Raw genomic sequence first — 26,854 nt, 5'->3', positions numbered from 1 at the left:
AGATATCATCAATGAACACTATAACGAATGAGTCTAGGTGGGGCTTGAAAACACTGTTCATCAAATCCATTAGCGCAGCTAGGGCATTTGCAAGCCCAAAAGACATAACCAAGAACTCATAGTGCCCATACCTGGTCCGAAAAGCAGTTTTAGGAATATCTTTTGCCCGAATCTTCAACTGATGGTACCCTGACCTTAGGTCAATTTTCGAGAACACTAAAGCTCCTTGTAACTGAGAAAACAAGTCATCAACACGGGGGATGGGATACTTGTTATAGACAGTTACCTTATTCAGTTGTCGGTAATCGATACACATACGCATAGACCCATCTTTCTTCTTAACAAACAACATAGGAGCACCTCACGGAGAGGCACTCCGGCGAATAAACCCCTTACTCAGAAGATCTTGCAACTGTTCTTTCAGTTCCCTGAGTTCTTCTAGTGCTATCCTATATGGTGGAAGAGAGATAGGAAAAGTCCCTGGGTCTAAGTCAATCCTGAAGTCAATATCACGATCCAGTGGCATACTAGACAAGTCCGCGGGGAAAACATCTGCAAACTCGCGTACCACTGGAACTGAATCAAGGGATGGAGTATCTGTGCTGGTATCACCGATATGTGCCAGATAAGCTAAACAACCCTTCTCTACTAGCTTCCTAGCACAAACAAAGGATATTACTTTCTTAGGGTTACCCTTCCACTCAAGTCTAGGTGCCCCGGGCATGGCTAGTGTAACCATCTTAGAATGGCAATCAAGTATAGCATAATGCAGGGACAACCAACTCATACCCAAAATAACATCGAAAACTATCATATCTAAAATCATCAAATCTGCCCAAGTACTACACCCCATAAAAGAAATTGCACACGCAGGGTAGACGCTATCTACTACTACAAAACAAGAGTAGACAAAAAATAGGGGTATTAAGAGTATCACACATCATATCTAGACCCACAGCAAAATAGGTAGATATATAAGAAAAAGTAGAACCCAGATCAAACAAAAAAGAAGCCATACGGTCATAAACCGAGATAAGACCTGTGATAACTGCATCAGAGGCCTCAGCTTTGGGTCTACTTAGGAAGGCATACAATTGACTGCGCCTCCCTGTCGCTTGCGTACCACCACGATTACCATTACCAGTCTGAGCCCTGCCCCTGTCGAGCTGCTGTCCGCCTCTACCTGCCCGAGAAATGCCTCGGTTAGGCTGGGCACCACCCCTACCCACGGTGTGGCCGCCCTGCCCTATCGGTGCATATGGAGTTCGAGGAGCCTGATGCTGAGTCTCTTACCCACTCTGTCTATGTCTGGGGAAATAGCTCTTAATATGCCCTATCTAACGACACTCGAAGCAAGCACGGTCTAGCGTAGGCCGCTGAACAGAAGATGATGAAGCAGTATAGCCTCCATGCTAACCGGAAGCCTGATAATTTGCCCCTGATGGGCCCCCGACTGACACCAGCATCACGGACTGAACCAGACGCCCTGAATAAATCTGTGAACTCTGACCCCTCGAGAATGAGTTTCTGAACATCCCACACCTATGGGCCTTCTTCTCTACATGCTTTGCCTGACTCTCTTGCCTAATACCCTCAACAGTACGGACGTGCTCCACTACCTCCTAGAATGAAGCTCCAGTGGCTACAAGCCGAAGATCTGATAACTGAGGCCTAGTCAACCCCTTCACAAACCGCCGTATCCTCTCTCCCTCAGTGGGAAACAACTGAAGAGCATATCAGGATAGGAAGTGGAAACGGGACTCATACACAGAAACCGATGAGTTCCCCTAATCAATATTAGTGAACTCATTCTTTCTTTGGTCCCTCAGAATACGCGGAACGTACTTGTCCAAAAACACAGAGTAAAACTGGACCCAAGTTAATGGAGGAGACCTAGCTAGCCTATACTCCACATAAGCCCTCCACCAAAGCTTGGCATCACCCAATAACTGGAACATCACAAACTCTACCCCGCACTTATCCACGACCCCCATCTTATTGAGATGCTTATGACAGTCGATGAAGAACTCACATGCGTCTTTTGACTCAGTACCACAAAACACAGGAGGCTTCATTTTTTTGAACCTCCAAAACAGATCATGTTCTTCACAGTTATCACTGGCCCTGCAATATGCCTCGGGAAGGCCTAAAAACTCGGAACCTCATCCAAGCAAGGCGCCACTGTTGCTGCGTGCGGAACCGCTGAAACTTGTGCTTTGTCCGGATCTAGAGCCGCTAACCCTGCACCCCTACCTGCTGGACCCACTGGTATAGCTCCGCCCTGTCACGACCCAACCCCGTAGGCCGTGACTAGTGCCCGAGTTGGACACTCATATTATCTGTTAACTATAATCATTTGTATTCAGCATATCATGAACTTATTTGTATAAAAAGGCAGGGCGTTATTTTAAAGTTGTCACGATTCTCTATGTCATAAGCACCTGTCTCCTGAGGAGTTACCATTTTCAACAACAACATATATTTATATATACACAAGCTGACAAGGCTGCCACTACACGCAACATTCCAAACATACATACGTATGCAAGCTGACAAGGCTGCCATCATGAATGGGTGCGCCCCAAACATAAGCCATATTCATACAACGCAATAACAACTATACACAGACCCACACAGATGTCCACAGACCTCTAAGAGTAATGACAGTATTATGTGACGGGACAGGGCCCGCCGTACCCCGAATAAACACATACACATACAGCAAAAGGGAGTTATACCACAAGCTAGGCTCCGGAACAAAGGAGCACCCCAAAGTAGCTGCATAGATATCCTAAGCTGGCGGATCTCCAAAACGAGCGTCTGTACCTGCGGGCATGAACGCAGCCCCCCGAAGAAAGGGGGTCAATACGGAATATGTACTGAGCATGTAAAGCATGAAACATAGTAATAGACTCATACTGAGACAAGGTGTATAGGACTCAATGCAACAAACAGAATTTCATAAAACTTGCCTTTGAACATATTTCATCTGTATCATTCTCATATCAATATCAATATAGTGTTTTGTAATCAAAGCTGCATAATCATTCTGTATATAACATATATAACGTGTCCCGGCCCTTTAATGAGGGGCTCGGTAATTATAATCATAGCATCATAACATAAACATATACGTGTCCCGGCCCTTTTGTGAGGGACTCGGTAATAAGGAATATATGCCCTCCTGGCCACCATCTCCATATCATCATATCATCATATCATCATATATATATAGCGTGTCCCGGCCCTCTAGTGAGGGACTCGGTGAGTAATATCGTAAATATGCGCACGAAAACGTGTCCTGGCCCGGGACTCAGTGAAGGATATAGAGGTAAGCACGAGCAAAATAATAAGCAACCACATATATGCAATTCATCTTTTGAGACTCAATAGATAAGCAACTAACCAGCTCTAAAGTATTGGGATAATAACCATATTCAATTCTTTTCAACTCTCATTATAAGTTATAGCAAGGAACGTTTCAGCTTTCATGTACATGTATCAATTTCCATGATGTAGTTTTTGAAAGTCAAGTATGCTTCTGTTCATGCCATTCTTTTAAGAGTAAGAACTTCTATACATCATTCATTAGTCAATCATGTAGTAGGCTCGTGAAAATAGCATTAAGGAAATATAGAATCATAAGTCATGCATGGAACTAGAGAATAGAATTTACCCCAAGGTTCATATCATTTCATACTTACGTCTAGGACATGCCAAAAGAAAGAAGGAATAGGCTTTACATACCTTAAGCGTTTAGTCGTATTATACTTGTACTTGCTGCCCAATAACACTTATCCTATATCAAGATATCAAGAGCTACGATTAGTCTACGAGGGAATTCAATACGTATTTTAACGTTAATAATCCCTTTCAAACATTTAAACGACGTTTCGTTCGCATTCAAACCAACTAGTGCTACAAGCTAATATTGCTAGTCATTCTTTCATGTATCGATCCGAACTTGTTTAAACATGACTTAAGGGACTTTGGACAGCTTGTATGTCATTCAAATCAGTCCCAAACTCACGGCCAAACAGCACATACCACAATACTATTTTCACTTAGTAATTTTCCAGTTTTAACTTACAACGACAACAACACATTTAACAACATTACCTTTATGATTCTTGGAACTGTTTTAGTATCATTTTCATTCTTACAACAACCCACAAACCATTTCAATTTCAACTTGAATCATTAAACTTCACTTCCACTAAACGTTCACAACAATAATCAACATTCAACATACACTAATTCACTTCTAACCTCAAAACAGTCCACGGTTTTGGACTGCTTGTATACTTCAACATGATTCGTTTCTCTAACACCTCAATTCACATATTCAACATGCATACAATACACCATAATGTCCATAACAACAACAATCGAAATATGACACAAAACAATCCATAAATTCCCCTAAAACAGTCCCCCTACACGGCTTCAACACAACTACAACATCTTCATGATTTTCATCCATTTATTCATACTTTAACACATTCAATCCACTTCCAATGCATGTACAAGAAGATTAAACATGATTCCATTAAATCCTACAACACACGGCTCATTTAAATTTTAAGAAAAACAGTCCAATACCAACATGCAACATCATAAACCAACTTCTACAATCTTTGTTCATTTACATATGTTGACACACATTCAATTCATCAACAATACATGCAAAATGAAACCAACCATGGCTTCACCAAGCTCACGGATCACCCCCTAATTCAACCACAATAACAATCCAACAACAACATGCATTAATTATACATTCATATCATCATGCAACACAAGAACAATGATCATTCTTACCTTGTAACTACACTTCAATCGGCTAGCCTTCATTTTCACTTCTTGAATTTTAACACTTGTTCTTGCTATTTCAATGGATGCTACACGTTAATATACCTTCAATGGAGTTGGCTTGCTTAGGAAAAACTAAATTTTTTTGGAGCAATTTGGACCCTCACTCTAGGCTAGCTCTAGGCCGAGAGTTTCCCTTTCTCTCTCTATGTTTTCTTAACTTGTAATTGTTGAAATGATGTAGTGAGTTGTGGAGTGAATCAGATTTTCACTATATGTATTCCCTACAAGACTTGGACATGTGTCCACTCAAGTTTTTGGGTCAAAAACCATTGACCATTCCACTATTATGCACGGCCAAACATGGTTTAAAAAAATGGGCAGATTTTTGTTCCCAATCCCACTTAATAATCCAATTATGGTTAGTTTAATCCCAATTTTCCATTAATATTTCAATGCCAAACGAAATTTGTAGTTAAATTGTGACTTGAAACGAAACTGGAAGTTAAAGTCCCTACTTCGTATCTTGAGATAGTCTTGTCTTTAACTTGTCGCGTTTATTTTAAAATGTCCCAATGTATGAAAATATGGGATATAACACGCCCTGTGCTAACCCACGCAACAGATTCAGCATTTGTACCATCGCGTCTGGTACACCTTGAGCAGCTGCAGCTCCTGGTGGGACTGGTACTGCAGCTGGCTGGGCTAGTGCAGCCGCAATTCCCGCTGCCTCGTTAGGGACCACTGGAGGCACAGGGTCAACCATTGGGATGTCACCCCCAGCTGGGGCCACCCCTCTGCTAGCTCCTCTGCCCCTACCTCAACCTGTAGCTGCTGCCGCGCGCATTTTCGCCATTTGCGAGAGAATGAAGGATATTCAGATACTAATTTAAATTAGCAGATACCAATTGGAATCAAGTAGCACGAACGAAGAAAGAAAAAGGGAGTTTTCCTAGTGTCCGGCAGCCTCTCGCAAATAAGTACAGACGTCTCTGTACCGATCTACAAGATTCTGCTAGATATGTCCTGGTACGATGAGATCGACGAACCTAGGGCTCTGATACTGACTTTGTCATGACCCAACCCGCCATGACCAGCACCCATCGAAATCCTAATGGGTGAACTAACATACATACCACCTAATCCATTAAATACGGTTTTTATATAAATAAAGCTAACAATTATTACTCATTTAACAACAAAAGAACATGTAAATCATGCCATAAATACTGTAGTAAGTGTGGAAGTTCTAACTATTACAATCCCCAAAATTCAAAAGTCATTGTAGAGGACTCTAAGCCAAAACATGTCTAAGAACTGAAATCTGCCTAATAAATATCCACAATGTCCAGAAGAAAAAAAGGCATCATAAGTAGAAGATCTTTGGGTGGCCTGGCATGAGAAAAAGCTTGCCCCAAATTATTCAACAAATATCCTCCATGCTAGATGTGAGGACGAGTAGCAGTCTATATATCAAAATTTGCACTCAAAGAATGCAGCAAGGTAGCATCAGTATAAATACTATGTACCGGTAAGCATCATAGGCCGACTAAGATTAGTGTTACACCTCGAAAAAATTTGCGCTACAAGATCGTAGACGGCGTATAGTTGCGATTACAAAATTGTGTATTGAGGCATTGTGGCTTAAGCTCAAGATGGAGGAGTGAATATATAGCAATATTACCAAGTGAAAGGTATGAATCTTTTCCTATTTATGTAAATACCGGCTTATTTACGAAGATAGCGTGGTCAAATAATTGTATAATAGGTTGGTTAGTTATGGAAGTTGGAAAACAGCGTGTGGGATGTTCTATGGATTACTTTGGAGTTGGAGATGATGCTATTGACGTTGGTATTGTTATTGTTATTGTTGTTGTTGGTTTTTGAATTTAGAACTCCGGCTAGGCATATAAGTAGGGGAAATGCTGCCCGATTTTCGGCAGAATATAGAATAGTTTGATTTGAAACTTGGAATAATAGTGCGATAATGAGGCTAACGTTAGTGTAAATCCTCTTAAATATGGACTTGCGAGCTCGGACGAATAAGCGTAGCTAATAGGAGGTTGAACAGGTATGTTAAGGCTTGCCCCTTTCTTTCAAAGGCATGATTCCTATGATTATAATTCCATAAATGTTTCATAGCCTCCTTATTTCCAAAAGTTAGATGTTTATGATTCCAAGGCATAATTTCTTTTCCTGATAACCCGTAAATGTTTTCCAAAGTGTCCGTATTTTTCCAAAATAGAGGTTTATGATTGTTATACCCCGTAAGAGTCCGTGCTATTTTAATTAAGACAAGAAAGAATGAGTTAAGAAAGTTCAAGGAAAGTTAATCGAGTTAGTAAGAATATCGTTATATATATATGGTTGCCTTAAGTATCCCGAGGTGACATCGTAACCTAAAGGATTTGAAATAGCGTTATGAGCGTATATGAGTATGTATATGTATGTATAAGAGGTTACATGAGGGTCGGAAGAGGAGTAGAAGTTAAACGAAGCTGAACGAAATGAATCCAAACAACTTCAGAAAATATCTCGGACCAGATTTTTAGCCCATATTGTTGGAGGCATATCTCCTAGTATATGAGGAGTTTTAAGGTGTTTCAAAATTCTAAAATGAGGTTCATCGAGTATAGTTTCTAACGCAACAAACCGCTCATCAAAATGATATCTGGATAAGCAGATATGGACGATGCAAGTTGGGCTGGCGGGGCAGAAAATTGTGACCCGATCCAAACATTCACATTTCGGCCCATGAGGCCCATTAACGTCAAGTATATAAGGAAAAATTATTTGAGGGCTTTTCATTTAACATAAAATCTTCCAAGAACATTAGAGAGAGAGAGAGAAAACTTCAAGGCTAGGAAGGTCATTTTGATCAAAATCCGAGCCCCGAATCCCGAAGCTCATGAAGAGAAAAGCATTGTACGTTGAGTTGCCTTCAATTTGAGCTAAATATTGGTCTTGGGGAATGAAACTTTCGTGTTTGAGCTGCTTCTAAGGTATTTATAAGATTCATTTTATGTTATTAAAGTGTTTATTTAGAGTTTTAACGAATTAGAACGGAGAAAACAACATTATAAACTCGTTTGTTGTTTTGTTGAGATTTATGGATTAGGGGCTGTTTTAATTGAAATTGATGGACTGATTTGAATTAATATTTTGGTTGTTGTAATCATAGATTATGTGATGAGAATGAAGGAATTTGAAGGTTAGAGTTGGAGTTAAAAATTGTTGTGGGTTGTTGTAAGGATTATAGAGATAATAATGTGGTTTAGTTGCATATGAATAGATGATGTGGTGTTGTGTGGCTGCTGTTGTATTTCTCAGAAATGTGCTGAAAAGATTGCATGGAATAAGGTATAAGAAGTGCATACGGACTGCTTGGTGTATTGCAAGTGTTCGTTAGAATTTCGGGCATCGTTATGTTATAGTTGGGGGCTGTTTTGATATGTTGTTGTTCTTGTTGAAATAAAAGAATTGAAGATATGGTTGTGTCCATATGTTATTGTTGGTATTTCTGTGTCAACAGGAGAGCAATTGGAAATTCGGATAGGCGAGTTTATAGGGGAAATGCTGCCGAAATTTCGGTAGGCAATTATGTGATTAAGCTTAGACTCTTGAAAAGCTTGAAATTGAGAATTGGTAAACATGACCATTTGTAGATTCTGGACGAAATTGGAATTGAAGCCAAGCGAGCATAAGGCGCAATCGAGGTATGTAAAGCCTTCCCCTTTGTTCTTTGGCATGTCCTAGGTGTGCTAGGTGGAGATTTTAGCCTCGGGGGCAATTCTGCTCATCGGAAACCGAGATTGATTTCTTTGTACTATTCATTCAATTCAATTGAACTTCAAAAGGTGCTTTTGTTGAAAAAAAATGGTTAAACCTCCATAACGTTCACAAATGTAATCCAATCACTCCGAAACTTTCCTGGATTACTCCGTAGAGTCTAATGGGAGTGATTCATGTCCGCCACCCTGACTTGACCCGAGGTGGGCCCGTTACCCCCGGCGCCCCTCCTATGGTTTTGTTTGTCTCACTTCGGTGCGACAAGTCTAGGGACTTATGGCTATTGTCCCGACTACTAAACGGGAGATATTTTATCTATCCTGAGACGGATTTTAATTATTATTGAACCAACTGCGGGGACAGAAACCCTGATATGTGTTGTATGGCTTTAGCCAATGTACTCTTGTCCGGAGTTCGCAGGTAACTCCTGGTTATTATGCTATTTACTATACGATAGGTGTTATGACCACCTTCATGAGCGTTATAAAATGTTTTTGACATCTAAAACGTTTTGAAAACCTTACCTTGATAATTTGGATAAACTACTTATCTTCTGTATTTTCTGATATACGATTTTGGCATACCTGAATCTTGTGTGATGCATGATCCTGGCACGTGTGATTTATGTTTGGGAAGTAGTAATTTGGTATCCTGTATGGTTGTTTTCTGTTTCACCGAGTCCCGGGCCGGTTATGTGAATATGCGCATATGTAATATTGGCCGCTGGACCCTCGACCGCGGCGTGTCCGACATTGACAGCTGGACCCTTGACCGCGTCATGCCGGACGTGTGGCATTGACTGCTGGACCCTTGACCGCGTCTGCCGCACTTGTGATTTAGCCTGACATAGACCGCTGGACCCTTGACCGAGGTATGTCAAATGTGTGATTGTGACCGCTGGACCCTCGACCGCGGTATGTGTGATTGTAACCGCTGGACTTTTGGTCGCGGTATGTGTGATTTTAACCGCTGGACCCTTGGCCGCGGTACGTGTGATAGTGACCGCTTGGTACTTGGCCGCGGTATGCGTGGTAGCGACCGCTGCACTTATGGCCGCGGAAATTGTGCGTTGATTCTTTTATATGTGTGAAACAAAAATGTTTTTCAAAAGAAAGTAAAGCATTTTGACATTCTAACTGCCGTATTTGCCTGCTGGAACCTCTTGGGTATGACTTGTGCACTAGAGGCGACCCTGTGGCGACCTGGTTATTTGTGCACACCCCAGTGCACTGTCCATTGCACCCCTCACTAAAGGGCCGAAACCTGAGGTAAATGTATACTACCTATGCTTGTGTAAGTTTATGATTCTACATGCATGGTTCTGCCTGTTACATTTCTGGACAGCGGATTCGGAGAATGATTCTGTTCGTGTTGCTTCTGCATGATTGAGCCGGACTATGCTTCAGTCAGCTATAGTTCTACACCCCTAGCTTCGGTTGCGGGTATGTCAGTCGCACTCTGTGCCCCGATCCGCACGATGATCCTGTCAGTTAGGCTTTGTACCTCTGTTTCATATCACGATTCAGACGGCTACACCCCGTGCTTATGATATATATCATGGTCCTGGCCACACACTCTGTATTTCCATTTCGGACTCGGATCCGATACTACCTGTTCTAGTTCTACACTTCTGGCTCGGTTTTGCTTATATTGTTATATTTCCGCTTTACATACTCGGTACATTTCCGTACTGACCCCCTGTTCTTCGGGGGCTGCGTTTCATGCCGCGCAGGTACTCCCAGTTGAGTTGAGGACAGATGGAAGATGTTCCAGTGCAGATGGCAAGCTCCATTTGTTCCCGGAGAGCTGCCGAGTCAGATTTTGTATGTTATGCTTTTGGGATCTTACTAGAGACTTTACAGACAGTGTCGTGGGTATTGGTTGTCGGTCTGTGTACGTAATGAATTTTGTATGATCACAAATTTGTTCGGCTTGAAAGCCACGAGAAAGAATATTTCTGAAAGAAAAGTTTTGCTATGTACTTTATTATTTGTTTTAAAGAAAAAAAAGAGTTGACGTGATTTTATGTGCAGCGAGAGTCTGAGGGTTCGCTCGGCCCTAAGTAAGGGTCGGGTGCCCATCACACCCCAGCGAGGTCGGGGTGTGACAGAGTGGTATCAGAGCAGGTCTGTCCTAGGGGTTGTCTGCAAAGTCGTGTCTGGTAGAGTCCTGTTTATGGTGTGTTGCGCGCCACATCTATAAACAAGAGACTATGGGGCATCTAGGGATTGTTGATCTTCTTTGAATCCTGGATCGTGCGATAGAGCCAGCTGTAGGAAAGGAATTTCCTTTTTACTAACCCTTGATTTCAGCTGAAGAACGGTATCGACAGAAGAAAGTGGCCGATGATATTGGAAGCTACACTGTACACAGGTAAGCAACGGTGCGAAAGGGGCATGTTGGATAAGGTAAGAATATTGAGATATGATTGAAAAATAAGGTTGAAGAAAGAAAGATAAGGTAGGTAGGAAAGTAAACAGGAAAGTGTAACAGGTGCAGTTTGAATTGGACATGTGAGGTAAGTCTCGACATCTTTATACTTTTACTTGAAATTGTTAGGCCTGTGTGGCTATGATACGATATGATATATATATACGTATATATGTAGGCCCTGTGAGGCATTGTTGGTATTTCCTGCATGCAGGTTTTGGGATAGTAAGAAGTACAGAAGAACCTCTACCCAAATTTTCCCAGAAATATAAAAAGGGTAAGAATTCAATAACAATAGTGCGGTTGCAATATTTTGGATACGTCAAAGAAAGGTGTAAGGTGGTTTAAGGCAAAACTACAGAGACATCATTAGTACGGAGAGAAAAAGCCATAATTCGGCCCCGATACTATTGGAAGGTATGAAGGAAGAATGTAAAGTAAAGCATAAAGACTAGTGAGACAACGCTAAGATATTTTCTGGGCTGATTTGAGTACCTACACATACTCGTGTAAAGCTTGCAATAAGATGCATGATAGGAGAACTAAGAGCAAATCTGAGTAAAGAGGCAATAGAAGAGTTGAGTCAAAAATAGAGAAACGACACGAGATAATATGCTTAAAGTGTTATAAGTGGGATTAAGGGAAATTGCAAAATGACTTAAGTGAGATGGTCAGAACGAGCTAGTTACAAGAAGACAATGAATTTAAAGAGGACGATCAAGAAGAACTCGACTTAAGCTTCAAGTGTAGATGGACATGGTAAGTTGCAGTCGATTACAGAGGTAGCTAAATAGTGTCTACTATATCGTTATATATATATGGTTGCCTTAAGTATCCGAGGTGACATCGTAACCTAAAGGATTTGAAATCGTGTTATGAGCGTATATGAGTATGTATATGTATGTATAAGAGGTTACATGAGGGTCGGAAGAGTATTAGAAGTTAAACGAAGCTGAACGAAATGAATCCAAACAACTTCAGAAAATATCTCGGACCAGATTTTTAGCCCATATTGTTGGAGGCATATCTCCTAGTATATGAGGAGTTTTAAGGTGTTTCAAAATTCTAAAATGAATTTCATCGAGTATAGTTTCTAACGCAACAAACCGCTCGTCAAAACGATATCTGGATAAGCAGATATGGACGATGCAAGTTGGGCTGGCGGGGCAGAAAATTGTGACCCGATCCAAACATTCACATTTCGGCCCATGAGGCCCATTAACGTCAAGTATATAAGGAAAAATTATTTGAGGGCTTTTCATTTAACATAAAATATTCCAAGAACATTAGAGAGAGAGATAGAGAGAGAAAACTTCAAGGCTAAGAAGGCCATTTTGATCAAAATCTGAGCCCCGAATCCCGAAGCTCATGAAGAGAAAAGCATTGTACGTTGAGTTGCCTTCAATTTGAGCTAAATATTGGTCTTGGGGAATGAAATTTTCGTGTTTGAGCTGCTTCTAAGGTATTTATAAGATTCATTTTATGTTATTAAAGTGTTTATTTAGAGTTTTAACGAATTAGAACGGAGAAAACAACATTATAAACTCGTTTGTTGTTTTGTTGAGATTTATGGATTAGGGGCTGTTTTAATTGAAATTGATGGACTGATTTGAATTAATATTTTGGTTGTTGTAATCATAGATTATGTGATGAGAATGAAGGAATTTGAAGGTTAGAGTTGGAGTTAAAAATTGTTGTGGGTTGTTGTAAGGATTATAGAGATAATAATGTTGTTTAGTTGCATATGAATAGATGATGTGGTGCCGTGTGGCTGCTGTTGTATTTCTCAGAAATTTGCTGAAAAGATTGCATGGAATAAGGTATAAGAAGTGCATACGGGCTGCTTGGTGTATTGCAAGTGTTCGTTAGAATTTCGGGCATCGTTATGTTATAGTTGGGGGTTGTTTTGATATGTTGTTGTTCTTGTTGAAATAAAAGAATTGAAGATATGGTTGTGTCCATATGTTATTGTTGGTATTTCTGTGTCAACAGGAGAGCAATTGGAAATTCGGATAGGCGAGTTTATAGGGGAAATGCTGCCGAAATTTCGGTAGGCAATTATGTGATTAAGCTTAGATTCTTGAAAAGCTTGAAATTGACAATTGGTAAACATGACCATTTGTAGATTCTGGACGAAATTGGAATTGAAGCCAAGCGAGCATAAGGCGCAATTGAGGTATGTAAAGCCTTCCCCTTTGTTCTTTAGCATGTCCTAGGTGTGCTAGGTGGAGATTTTAGCCTCGGCGGCAATTCTGCTCATCGGAAACCGAGATTGATTTCTTGGTACTATTCTTTCAATTCAATTGAACTTCAAAAGGTGCTTTTGTTGAAAAAAAGTGGTTAAACCTCCATAACTTTCACAAATGTAATCCAATCACTCTGAAACTTTCCTGGATGACTCCGTAGAGTCTAATAGGCGTGATTCATGTCCGCCACCCCGACTTGACCCGAGGTGGGCCCGTTACCCCCGGCTCCCCTCCTATGGTTTTGTTTGTCTCACTTCGGTGCGACAAGTCTAGGGACTTATTGCTATTGTCCCGACTACTAAACGGGAGATATTTTATCTATCGTGAGACGGATTTTAATTATTATTGAACCAACTGCGGGGACAGAAACCCTGATATGTGCTGTATGGCTTTAGCCAATGTACTCTTGTCCGGTGTTCGCAGGTAACTCCTGGTTATTATGCTGTTTACTATACGATAGGTGTTATGACCACCTTCATGAGTGTTATAAAATGTTTTTGACATCTAAAACATTTTGAAAACCTTACCCTGATAATTTGGATAAACTACTTATCTTCTGTATTTTCTGATACACGATTTTGGCATACCTGAATCTTGTGTGATGCATGATCCTGACACGTGTGATTTATGTTTGGGAAGTAGTGATTTGGTATCCTGTATGGTTGTTTTCTGTTTCACCGAGTCCCGGGCCGGTTATGTGAATATGCGCATATGTAATATTGGCCGCTGGACCCTCGACCGCGGCGTGTACGACATTGACAGCTGGACCCTTGACCGCGTCATGCCGGACGTGTGGCATTGACTGCTGGACCCTTGACCGCGTCTGCCGCACTTGTGATTGTTCCTGACATAGACCGCTGGACCCTTGACCGCGGTATGTAAAATGTGTGATTGTGACCGCTGGACCCTCGACCGCGGTATGTGTAATTGTAACCGCTGGACTTTTGGTCGCGGTATGTGTGATTATAACCGCTGGACCCTTGGCCGCGGTATGTGTGATAGTGACCGCTGGGTACTTGGCCGCGGTATGCGTGGTAGCGACCGCTGCACTTATGGCCGCGGAAATTGTGCGTTGATTCTTTTATATGTGTGAAACAAAAATGTTTTTCAAAAGAAAGTAAAGCATTTTGACATTCTAACTGCTGTATTTGCCTGCTGGAACCTCTTGGGTATGACTTGTGCACTAGAGGCGACCCTGTGGCGACCTGGTTATTCGTGCATACCCCAGTGCACTATCCATTGCGCCCCTCACTAAAGGGACGAAACCTGACGTAAATGTATACTACCTGTGCTTGTGTAAGTTTATGATTCTGCATGCATGGTTCTGCCTGTTACATTTCTGGACAGCGGATTTGGAGAATGATTCTGTTGGTGTTGCTTCTGCATGATTGAGCCGGACTATGCTTCAGTCGGCTATAGTTCTTCACCCCTAGCTCCGGTTGCGAGTATGTCAGTCGCACTCTGTGCCCCGATCCGCACGATGATCCTGCCAGTTAGGCTTTGTACCTCTGTTTCATATCACGATTCAGACGGCTACACCCCTTGCTTATGATATATATCGTGGTCCTGGCCACACACTCTGTATTTCTGTTTCGGACTCGGATCCGATACTACCTGTTCTAGTTCTATACTTCTGGCTCGGTTTTGCTTATATTGTTATATTTCCGCTTTACATACTCGGTACATTTCCGTACTGACCCCCTGTTCTTCGGGGGCTGCGTTTCATGCCGCGCAGGTACTCCCAGTTGAGTTGAGGACAGATGGAAGATGTTCCAGTGCAGATGGCAAGCTCCATTTGTTCCCGGAGTGCTGCCGAGTCAGATTATTCATGTTATGCTTTTGGGATCTTACTAGAGACTTTGCAGACAGTGTCGTGGGTATTTGTTATCGGTCTGTGTACGTAATGAATTTTGTATGATCACAAATTTGTTCGGCTTGAAAGCCACGAGAAAGAATATTTCTGAAAGAAAAGTTTTGCTATGTACTTTATTATTTGTTTTAAAGAAAAAAAAGAGTTGACGTGATTTTATGTGCAGCGAGAGTCTGAGGGTTCGCTCGGCCCTAAGTAAGGGTCGGGTGCCCATCACACCCCAGCGAGGTCGGGGTGTGACAATGATCTTGTAAACTCTTATGACATCAATGATGGACATGTTTTTATCATGATGACAATGATCCAAAAAATGAGAATATTTTCAATGATGACTATGATGAGAACGATTTCATGTTTAAAGGTTCTAAGTTATGATTTCAATGACTATATGGGATTATTGAGTTATCTTTTGACTTCCTAAATTTTACTCATTGTTGTTAGTCTCACCTTATAATAATTGTTCCTTCAAGGTGAGATAAAGCGATGATGATTATTTCATAATATAATCAGAGGTTACCGACCTTACGTCACTCCAATAGAGACATAACTTTCCATAGGCTCTCCTGCATGCTGCTTACATGATATATGTATATGATATATGAACATGATATATGTATATGTAAATGGGTAATATGGGAGAAAGGGCCACAACGTTATAGACGTGTAACCACCTGATAAGCTGGTATAATATGATCTCATCCCGGACGCGGGACATATATGGTTAAATGGATCAGAACCGACGTCTCAGCAACACGATATGTTCTATTTTATGTATACATGAACAAGAAATGTTTTTCAAAGAAAGCTAAGCATGCATGACATCCCCCCTAAGAGGCACTCATATGTACAGGTTTCTCTTTTATCTTACGATATGCTCTATATTTCCATTCTGTTATTATTCATACTTTACATCCCTTACTATGTTACTGTTCATGCCTTACATACTTGGTACATTATTCGTACTGACGTCCTTCTTGTGGACGCTGCGTTCATCGCAGTAGGACCTCCCCTCAGCAGCAGTCAGTACGCTCCAGTGATCCGGAGGAACAACCCTTTTGGTATGCTATTCCGATATGTACATATATGGGTATGGCAGGGCCTTGTCTTGTCCTTTCTATAGTTTGTACTCCATAGAGGTCTGTAGACAGTGATATGTAGCCGTGATGTTATGCAGCCCCGTCAGCGCTTATTTTGTTGTACAGTATATATATAGCGGCCAAATCGGCTTACGTGTTACTCTCAGTGTTTATAATTATATGTCTACGTTGGCCGAGAGTTCCCGGTATAGTGTCTTTTATGTTGATTGTTCGGGAGAGAGTATAGCACAGTTACAGATTGTATATGGGCCCAGGACAGTCGGTGAGAAGTAAACGCAAGCATAGGAGTGCTTGGCCAGTAATGGTTGGGCACTTGTTGTTACGCCTCGAAAGTTTTTCCGTTAATGCACAGTGAATAAACTAACGAAGAGCACGAAGTATACGGTATCAATAAGTAAGAAATGACATTTGATGACCCTAATTGAGATTTCAAAGACGTTCGAGGTAAGAGAAGAAAGTTTGCCAAGAGAAGGCAAGGCATACGATAGGTATCGGAAAGGATTTACGAGTAACAAGTTAATGAAGACTTAATGATGTTTTGCAGGAGTGTTATAATGTCCCTTAGATTTTTAATGAGGCGCTAAACAAGTGTTAAGAAGGTTTCATAAGGATTGAAGATCAAACGAGTCGACGAGAACGAGTTCAGAAAAACTAGGCATTATACGGCCCAACATACTGGCCGTATAAAATATATTGGCCGTATGTTTGGCCGTATATTCAGCCCAGATTAGCACCCCTCAGTGGACCAAAAGTACGACCAAACATACTGTCAGTATAATTTATACGGACCGTATGTTGGTTCGTGAAATCCAAGCGGGACAGATTTGAGTATTATTAATAAAGGGTCCAAGTTTATTTCATTTCATTTCTCCTTCACACCCCTTCTCTCTAGAACTCTCTAGAACATTTCTCCACACTTCTCCCACAAAAATTCAAGGGATATTAGTGATCAACTTCATCAAACCAAGAGAATCAAGTGTAAGAAACCCATTAAAATTCATCCAAGACAAGGAATCCAAGTGAAGGTGAAACTAAGGTTTTGGTCAAGTGAAGTGTTTCCACCCAAGGGTCATTCCTACACCATATAAGGTAAGTTTTATGGTATTTCCATGTTGTTTAAGGTATTGAGAAGTTGAAACACTTGGATTGTAGAAGAATATAGAAAATAGGTCATGAATGTGGGAATAGTGTCATTTTTGAGTAATAGTTTGGATTGAGTCATGATTCTTGATATGTTGTGATTATGGTTATGTTATAAATGATGTTAAGAACATGGGATAGACATTTTATATGATTGAATGTAATCATGTGCTATGACCATGGATATGGATGATTGGAAGTGAATTGAGAAGTAAGGATAATGTAGGTGAATAAAGACTATTGTTACGATGTGTTAAGGCCCTTCCTAGATTTTTTTTGATTATATTCATCGACGATATCTTGGTGTATTCTAGATCTGAGGTAGAACATGCGGATCATTTACGTACTGTCCTTAGAGTTCTTCAAACTCGAGAGTTGTTGCAAAATTTTCTAAGTGTGAGTTTTGGTTGAACTCAGTGACATTTATGGTGAAAATTGTTTCATCCGATGGTATTCGGGTAGATAGCCAAAAGATTGAGGCCGTGAAGACTTGGCCAAGGCCCACAACTCCTACGGAGGTTCGTAGCTTTCTGGGCTTTGCAGGATATTACAGGAGATTTGTTGAAGGTTTTACTTCTATTTCTGCACCACCCACAAAGCTGACCCAGAAATCTGCAAAGTTTCAATGGACAAATGCTTGTGAACGTAGTTTCCAAGAGCTAAAAGATAGATTAACTTCTGCCCCAGTCCTGACACTTCTAGAGGGATTGGAAGGTTATGTTATTTATTGCGATGCTTCAGGCATTGGGTTAGGGTGTGTGTTGATGCAACATGGTAAGGTGATTGCGTATGCTTCAAGGCAATTATGAAAACATGAGAAAAATTATCCAACCCATGACCTTGAATTGGCTGCAGTGATTCATGCATTAAAGACGTGGAGACATTACTTGTGTGGTGTTCATGTGGATATTTACACAGATCATAGGAGCCTTCAGTAAATCTTCAAGCAAAAAGAGTTGAATTTACGGCAACGACAGTGGTTGGAATTACTAAAAGATTATGATGTTGATATCCTATATAACCCCGGAAAGGCAAATGTTGTGGTTGATGCTCTTAGCCGTAGATTCATGGGAATTTTCTGTGATGTAGGACCAGAGAAAAGAGAAATGGCTCGTCAGCTCTAGCAGTTAGCTAGCCTAGGAGTTCGAGTAGTGGATTCAGGTAGCAGGGGAACTATCATTCAGAATTCAGCTGTCTCGTCGCTAGTAGTGGAAGTTAAAGAGCGACAATACGAAGATCCCATGCTAATGCATTACAGAGATACACTCCCTCAGAAGGAGAAGTCATCATTTGAGATTGCAGGCGACAGAGTTCTCTGATGCCGAGGCAGATTATGTGTTCCTGATGTTGTCACGACCCAACTCCGTATGCCGCGACTAGTGTCCGTGTTGGACACTCAAACGTACCCAATAACCCAAATTAGCACACGACAAAATATTTTCAAATATAGAAGTCGCTTGGCGTTAATAATAACCATAAATGAATCGACACCGTACATGGAAGCCGATGAGGCTGTCACAGATCATATCATACCCAAACATATACAGAACCCATACAAGTATGTCTACAGACCTGTACAGATCATAACAAAATCATAAGACGGGACAGGGCCCCGTCATACCCATGAATAGCATACATATATATAATAGCGACGGACTATACGAACATATAGGCTCTGGACAAAAGAGCGCTCCCAACATAGCAGAATAGATGTCCTAGGCAGGCGGTCAGCAAATCTATCTTCTGTACCTGCGCGGCATGAAAACGCAGCCCCCGAAGAAAGGGGGTCAGTACGAAATTTGTACCGAGTATGTAAAGCACAGAACGTAGTAGACAAAGTCATAATCAGAACAGAAGGTACATAAAATGGACAGAATATCCAGATTAGCAAAATATTGATCATAAAGCATAAATAGTATTTGTTGAAAAACATATGTCGTACCTGGTCCCAATACAGAACAAGATCATAACCGAAACAGGACTTACCGAGAAGTGAGTGTGACATCCGAAGTATCAAATGCATATTTTCAAAACATGAGGAGTGTGTTCAGAAACATACATCATATCATGTCCGGCCCCTGTCAAGGGCTCGACAAACAGATCGTGGCCACCCCCCGACGCTGGTGCCACCATACATGCGGAACAGAGTAGGGGATAACCCCGTAACATAACATATCATATCAGATGGCCATATCAGATCATATCATATCAGAATGTGTGTACATGGCTGTTATGTTCCGTGTTTTCGTATAATTGGAAATCGAGAAATAATTAAGACTTGTGTGTTATGAGGAAATATTTTGATTTTAGTCGATATGACTATGTTGGTTATGAAATTATTGGTGCTAAGACATTGGGGAAGGCCGAGGGTAAATTTAGAATTTCGGAAATTAGTTACGGGAATTACAAAACGGGACTTTTAATGAATTGGGCCAAGAAAAGATAAAACAAAAATTGAGGCCCAAAGCTTGAGGTGGCCGGCCATGACAAGGTCCAAGCCCACATTTTTAAAGGTCATGTGATATACACATGACCTATAATTGGATATATATTAAGTCCTCCTTTGGAATTATCAAGAACCAAGTCAAACAAAAAAATTGAATTGAAGAACACCCCTATTAAGGGTCTCGGCCGAACCCCTTTTCCATTTAAAAAAAAAATCCCAAGCCTTTGATTCTAATCCAAAAATCTTGATTTTCACATATTTGTAGAGTACTCAAGACCCTCTTCAACGGGGTACAATTAGTTTGGCGAAAGGTGCGCGTTTGCGACAAGTCGGAAATTCAAGAAAAGGTAAGAATTTTGCTATTCTTTTGTTATGGAATTTGTATGAATGTGATAAGGATTGAGAATAGACGAGAATCCCGTAGTTTTGATGTGTGTAGAAAACCGTGGGTGTATGTATATAGGATGTTATGGCCGTGTGCCTTAAGAAGGAGAAAGAAATGTGAATTGATCTTGTTTAGTTTATTTAGTGCGTCGTTGTGACATTTATGATGTGAATGATCGTTTAATGAATTGAATTGGTGTTGGAAAATGATTTCGGAACATTATGGGAAAGTGTATACGTTTGGTATATTTGTGTATATCATTGTATATCTATGATGCTAAAGACTTTAAATATGACTTATGGTTGATGTTAATGAATTTGCAGTGAAACAATGAGAGTTAGAACGTTCGTCGTAATTTTTGATGTTTTGAATGAAATATGGAAAGTAATGAACTTTGGGGAAAGTTTGTATATGGTTTGGAGCATAATTGGGGTGTGATTGAATAATTTTGAGTGATTGAATGAATACAATAATGTGGACATAGATTTGGAATTTTGAAGTTTGAATGAAAGTTGTCAACTTGTGTAATAAGGTAGAACTTTGAAGCTAGAATGATTTGATTATGGTTTGTGTTGTTTGATGATGTTTGGGTTGTTGTTGTTGATGTATTTTGAGCCGAGCTAAGTCTCGGGGGTGTTAGATTTATAGGGGAAATACTGCCAAAATTTCGGTAGACAAAAATCAAGTTAATGGGAATTTTAAGCCTAAGAATCTCAAATTGGTAACTTTGACCATTTGCAGATTTCAGACAAAACGGGATTTGATTTTAAGGAGAGCATAAGACGTCTATAAGGTATGTAAAGCTCCCCACTTCTTCGTTTGGCATGTCTTAGTATGTTAGGTGAATATTGGAACCTCCGGAGCAATTCTGCTCCTCGAAACCCGATTCACAAAAAGGTTACTATTCATTCAATTCAATTGAAGCCTAAAGGCTCTATTTTGGCTGGAATGCAACCAAATGTCCGAAACCTATCGAAATGTGATCGGGTCACTTGGAAATGATTATGTATGACCTTTTGGCCTCTAACTGTTCGTAAATTATGTTCGCCACCTCAATTTGACTCGTGGTGGGCCCGCTAACCCCGAGACACCCTATTTGTCCTATTGGGCTCTCCTATTGGACAAAGTTTGATTTGAAATCTTCGGTTTTGGAACTTCCCCTTATGAAATATGTTTTGATTATTATGATATGTTAAATTACGTTTTGTGCCATACGCACTACTTTGGAAACTTTTTGTGAAGTAAACCTTCGTATTAGCTAAGTATTAGTTCATTTTGGATTATAAAATGACTTATGAAATCATTATGTTTTGAAAGGCTATTTTGAAATATGATTTGCATTTGTTTGCTCACGACTCCGCTCGTGCCTTACTATGACTTCGTTCACCGGTTCCCGGGCCGGTTATGATTCGTGCGCCCTATGATAATTCGGCCGTATGCTGTGTTACGGTTCCCGAGGCCTCGCCATAGGGCCAGGTTCCGTTTGGAGTTATGCTGTGATATGGCTAGTGATGCGATACGCTCACTTATGTTTGTGTTCGGGGATGTACGGAGATTCGAAACATTCTGGTGTTATGTTGTGTGTGGCGCCAGCATCGGAGTGGCGACCACGTTCTTGAGCGTTTGCATGATTTCGTTTGCATTATGTATATGTATATGATTTGATACGGATTTTGACATACTGATTGGTACTTCCCTTTGATATCCGGTTTGCTTTCAGTTTTAGCTCATATTTCTGTACTCCGTGCTTTACATACTCAGTACATATTTCGTACTGACCCCCTTTCTTCGGGGGCTGCGTTTCATGCCCGCAGGTACAGACATTGGTGACCCTCCACTGTAGGCTTCACTCTCTGTTATTTCGGAGTACTCCTTCTTGACTCGGAGTCCACTTTTGGTACAGACTTCTTTTGCTATGTATATATTCTGTATATTTGACTATTTGGGTACGGCGGGGCCCTGTCTCGCCATATGTCTTTGTTTTGAATTCGTAGAGGCCTATAGTCATATATGTGGGGCGAGGGTCCAATGTATGTTTGTTTGATTTTGTTTTCTGGTCTTACAGCGGTCAGTTTGTTATGATGGCCCTAAATGGCCCTTATGCTTATATTTGCACTTATGACCGGCGATGTCTATTCCGCCGCTCCGTTTGGATTCGATATGACATTTTGATTTGTGCGACCGCTTAAGACATATTTTGATATAACCTATGTTGATATGACTTTTATGAAATTCTGAAATACGTTCGGATTTGGTAAATGAATATGTGATTTGGTCTGGGTACCCAGGTAGGGTGCCAGTCGCGGCCCACGGGGCTGGGTCGTGACAAAAGTGGTATCAGAACAGTTTGTCCTCGGAATGTCTACAGGCTGTGTCTCGTAGAGTCTTGTTTATCGATGTGTTGTGCACCACATCTATACACAGGGAACTACAGGGCATTTAGGATGTTACTTTCTTTGGAATCTTAGATCGTGCGATAGAGCTGTGCTATTAGGATGATTCTGATCTGACTCGTTCTTGTGTTTGCAGTGATGCCTCCGAAAAAGGCAACATCGGCCCAGAAGGGCAAAGTGAGGATGGGAGAGACTAGTCAGGCATAGCGATCTACCCGGGCTCGTGTTTATGATTTGCCTGAGGTTGTGCCTCATTCTGAGGGGTCTGCTACACCCCCACTAGTATAGCCTGGAGCAGGACCTTCAGCAGCTCCAGAGGTCCGTGTACCCGCTCCCGAGACTCCAGCTCCTCAGCCAGGGGCGGAGGATAGGACCCTGAGGGAGGTTGTACAGTTGTTGACTACACTGGTGGCAGGACAGGCTCGCAGACGCGGGCGGAGGGACAATGATGATGATGACAGGCGGGACAGCCAGAGAGTTCGGGAGTTTTTATTATGTGGCCCTCCAGAGTTTTTCGGGTCTAAGCCCGACGAGGACCCCCACGATTTTATTCGGGGGATGCGGCGCTCACTGGACTTGGTCAGGGCTTCAGAGACCGAGTCGGTCGAGCTGGCTTCGCACAGACTTCGAGATGTTGCCACTCACTGGTACGAGACTTGGGAATTATCTAGGGGTGAGGGTGCTCCTCCAGCTACGTGGGATCAGTTTGTGACAGCATTCACCCGCCACTTTCTGCCCCCAGAGTTACGGCGGGCGCGGGCTGACCGATTTTTACATCTGCAACAGAGGGGTCGGAGTGTTCGCGAGTATAATCTTGAGTTTGATTCTCTGGCCCGATATGCACCGGCCGTGGTAGCAGATATGTCCGATCGGATGCACAGATATGTTTTGGGATGGGATCGGTATTTGATTGACGGCTGTATGGCAGTGTCATTACAGACAGATATGGCAATTGCCCGACTTCAGGCCTATGCGATGGGTATGGAGGATCGTCAGAGGTCTGATCATTTTGGTAGAGATCGGGATAGGAGGCCGCCCAAGAGGGCTAGGTCCGCAGGTTATTCCGGGGATTCTCGAGGCGGACAGCCTCAGCAGCAGCAGTCAGGCAGACAGCTACCTCCGTCCGGCCGGAGTACTCAGTCAGGCAGCCGGAGATTTGATAGTGCGGGACCGTCTGGGGCCGGTCAGAGCTCCAGAGCGGCAGGTTCACAGATGACTAGAGGTCCCAGCCAGACCAGACCACCCAGGCCCCGTTGTTCTCATTGCGGGAAGTCTCATCCTGGGGAGTGTTATCGAGCTACTGGAGCTTGTTTTTCGTGCGGTGGTCAGGGCCATTTTATGAGAGATTGTCCGTTGGCCAGCGGTTCTGGTAGTGTGGCTCAGCCGACAGGGTCAGCCGCCGGTTCATCATCTGCTCCATCTGTTGCACGCCCGGCAGGGCGAGGTATGCCAGCACCGGCAGGACGCGGTCGAGGCCGCGGTGGTACTTCAGGTTCTAGCGGTCCCTCGAACCGCATATATGCTTTGGCCAGCCGCCAGGATCAGGAGGCTTCGCCAAACGTCATCACAGGTACATTACTGGTTTTCTCCAGATCTGTATATGCATTGATTGACCCTGGTTCTACTTTATCATATATTTCCCCGCTCGTTGCTAGTAAAATTGGGATAGTGTCTGACCCTATAGAGCCATTTGAGGTAGCGACGCCAGTTGGGGATTTTATTGTAGCGAGACAGATCTATAGGGATTGTTCTGTGACCATTTATGATCATAGCACTAAGGCTGACTTTGTAGAGTTAGACATGCTTGAGTTTGACGTCATTATGGGTATGGACTGGTTGTCTTCTTGTTATTCTAATGTTGACTGCCAGAAAAAGGTAGTCCGTTTTCAGTTTCCAGGGGAACCAGTTATAGAGTGGTTCGGATCCACAGCATCGCCGAGGGGTAAGTTTATTTCATACCTCAAGGCTAAGAAGATGATCCAGAAGGGTTATATCTATCATTTGGTTCGTGTGCACGATACTGCAGCGGAGATACCTACCCTTCAGTCTGTTCCGGTCGTCAGTGAGTTTCCAGATGTATTTCCTGACGAGCTTCCTGGCCTTCCGCCTGAGCGGGAGATTGATTTTACTATAGAGTTGATGCCGGATACGCAGCCTATATCTATTCCCCCGTACAGGATGGCACCGGCTGAGTTGAAAGAGTTGAAGGAGCAGCCGAAAGATTTGTTGGATAAGGGCTTTATCAGACCCAGCACATCACCCTGGGGAGCGCCGGTATTGTTTGTTAGAAAGAAAGATGGGTCACTGCGGATGTGTATCGACTACCGGCAGCTGAATAAGGTGACTATTAAGAATAAATATCCCCTCCCCCGGATTGATGACTTGTTTGATCAGCTGCAGGGTGCTAAATATTTTTCGAAGGTAGATCTGCGCTCAGGTTATCATCAGGTGCGAGTGCGGGAGTCAGATATCCCGAAGACTGCTTTCAGGACCCGGTACGGGCACTATGAGTTCAGAGTTATGTCTTTCGGGCTGACTAATGCTCCAGCGGTATTTATGGATCTGATGAATCGGGTATTTCGGCCTTTTCTGGATATGTTTGTTATTGTGTTTATTGATGATATTCTGATTTACTCGCGATCAGCCGAGGAGCATTCAGATCATTTGAGGACGGTACTTGGCATTCTCCGTCAGCAGAAGTTATATGCTAAATTCTCCAAATGTGAATTCTGGTTGACTTTTGTGGCATTCTTGGGCCATATTGTCGGTGCAGACGGTATTCGGGTCGATACGCAGAAGATTGAGGCTGTACAGAATTGGCCCAGACCTACTACACCGACGGAGGTGCGCGGTTTTCTGGGATTGGCCGGATATTATCGCAGGTTCGTGGAGGATTTTTCTTCTATTGCAGCACCACTGACGAGGCTTACTCAGAAAGCAGCAAAATTTCAGTGGACCGATGCCTGTGAGCGCAGCTTTCAGATGCTGAAAGAGAGATTGGTTACGGCCCCAGTATTGGCTCTTCCAGAGGGATCAGACGGGTATGTTGTCTATTTTGACGCCTCTGGTATTGGGATAGGTTGTGTATTGATGCAGCACGGTCGAGTCATAGCCTATGCTTCCCGGCAGCTCAGACCGCACGAGAAGAACTATCCCACTCATGATCTTGAGTTGGCCGCAGTAATTCATGCTTTGAAGATTTGGCGGCATTATTTATATGGGGTCCATGTTGATATTTATACGGACCATAAGAGTCTCCAGTATATTTTTAAGCAGAAGGAGCTAAATTTGCGGCAGCGGAGATGGCTTGAGTTACTAAAGGATTACGACGTTGATATTCTGTACCATCCGGGGAAAGCCAATGTGGTAGCTAATGCGCTTAGCCGCAACTCCGTAGGCAGTCTGGCTGGTGTACCATCTGATAAGAGGGATTTGGTTCGTGATATTCATCAGCTGGCCAGCCTCGGAGTTCGTTTGGCGGATTCTGGATATTCTGGGATTTCTGTTCGTCCAGTTGCTGAATCATCTATTATTCAGGAGGTAATGCAGCGCCAGTTTGAAAATCCTCTCCTGATTCAGTACAGAGATGTGGCCCTTAATAAAGCAAAGACTCAGTTTGAGATCTCGCCTGAAGAAGTATTATTATATGACGGCAGATTCTGTGTACCGGACTTGCGGGCTTACGGCGGCAGATTATGGGCGAGGCCCATAATGCACGGTATTCTGTTCATCCTGGTTCCACTAAAATGTATCGGGATCTCAGGTGTTTGTATTGGTGGGACGGCATGAAGAAAGATATTGCTGAGTTTGTTAGTCAGTGCCCGAACTGCCAGCAAGTTAAGATCGAGCATCAGAAGCCCGGTGGATTATTACAGGAGATGGAAATTCCAGCCTGGAAATGGGAGATGATTAATATGGATTTCGTTGTTGGGTTACCGCGCACTCCACGCAGGTATGATTCTATTTGGGTTATTGTTGACAGATTGACGAAATCAGCCCATTTCCTTCCGGTTCGGACTACTTATTCGGCTGAGGACTACGCTAGATTGTACATCAGAGAGATAGTCAGACTTCACGGAGTCCCTATGTCTATTATTACCGACCGAGGTGTCCAGTTTACGGAAAATTTCTGGAGGTCATTCCAGGAGGGATTAGGGACTCAGGTGAGCCTCAGTACAGCTTTTCATCCTCAGTCCGACGGGCAGCCCGAGCGCACTATTCAGACACTAGAAGATATGTTGCGGGC

The sequence above is a fragment of the Lycium barbarum genome, chromosome 7, assembly GCF_019175385.1.
Source record: "Lycium barbarum isolate Lr01 chromosome 7, ASM1917538v2, whole genome shotgun sequence".
Taxonomy (NCBI): domain Eukaryota; kingdom Viridiplantae; phylum Streptophyta; class Magnoliopsida; order Solanales; family Solanaceae; genus Lycium; species Lycium barbarum.
Note: the sequence above shows the minus strand (reverse complement) of the source record.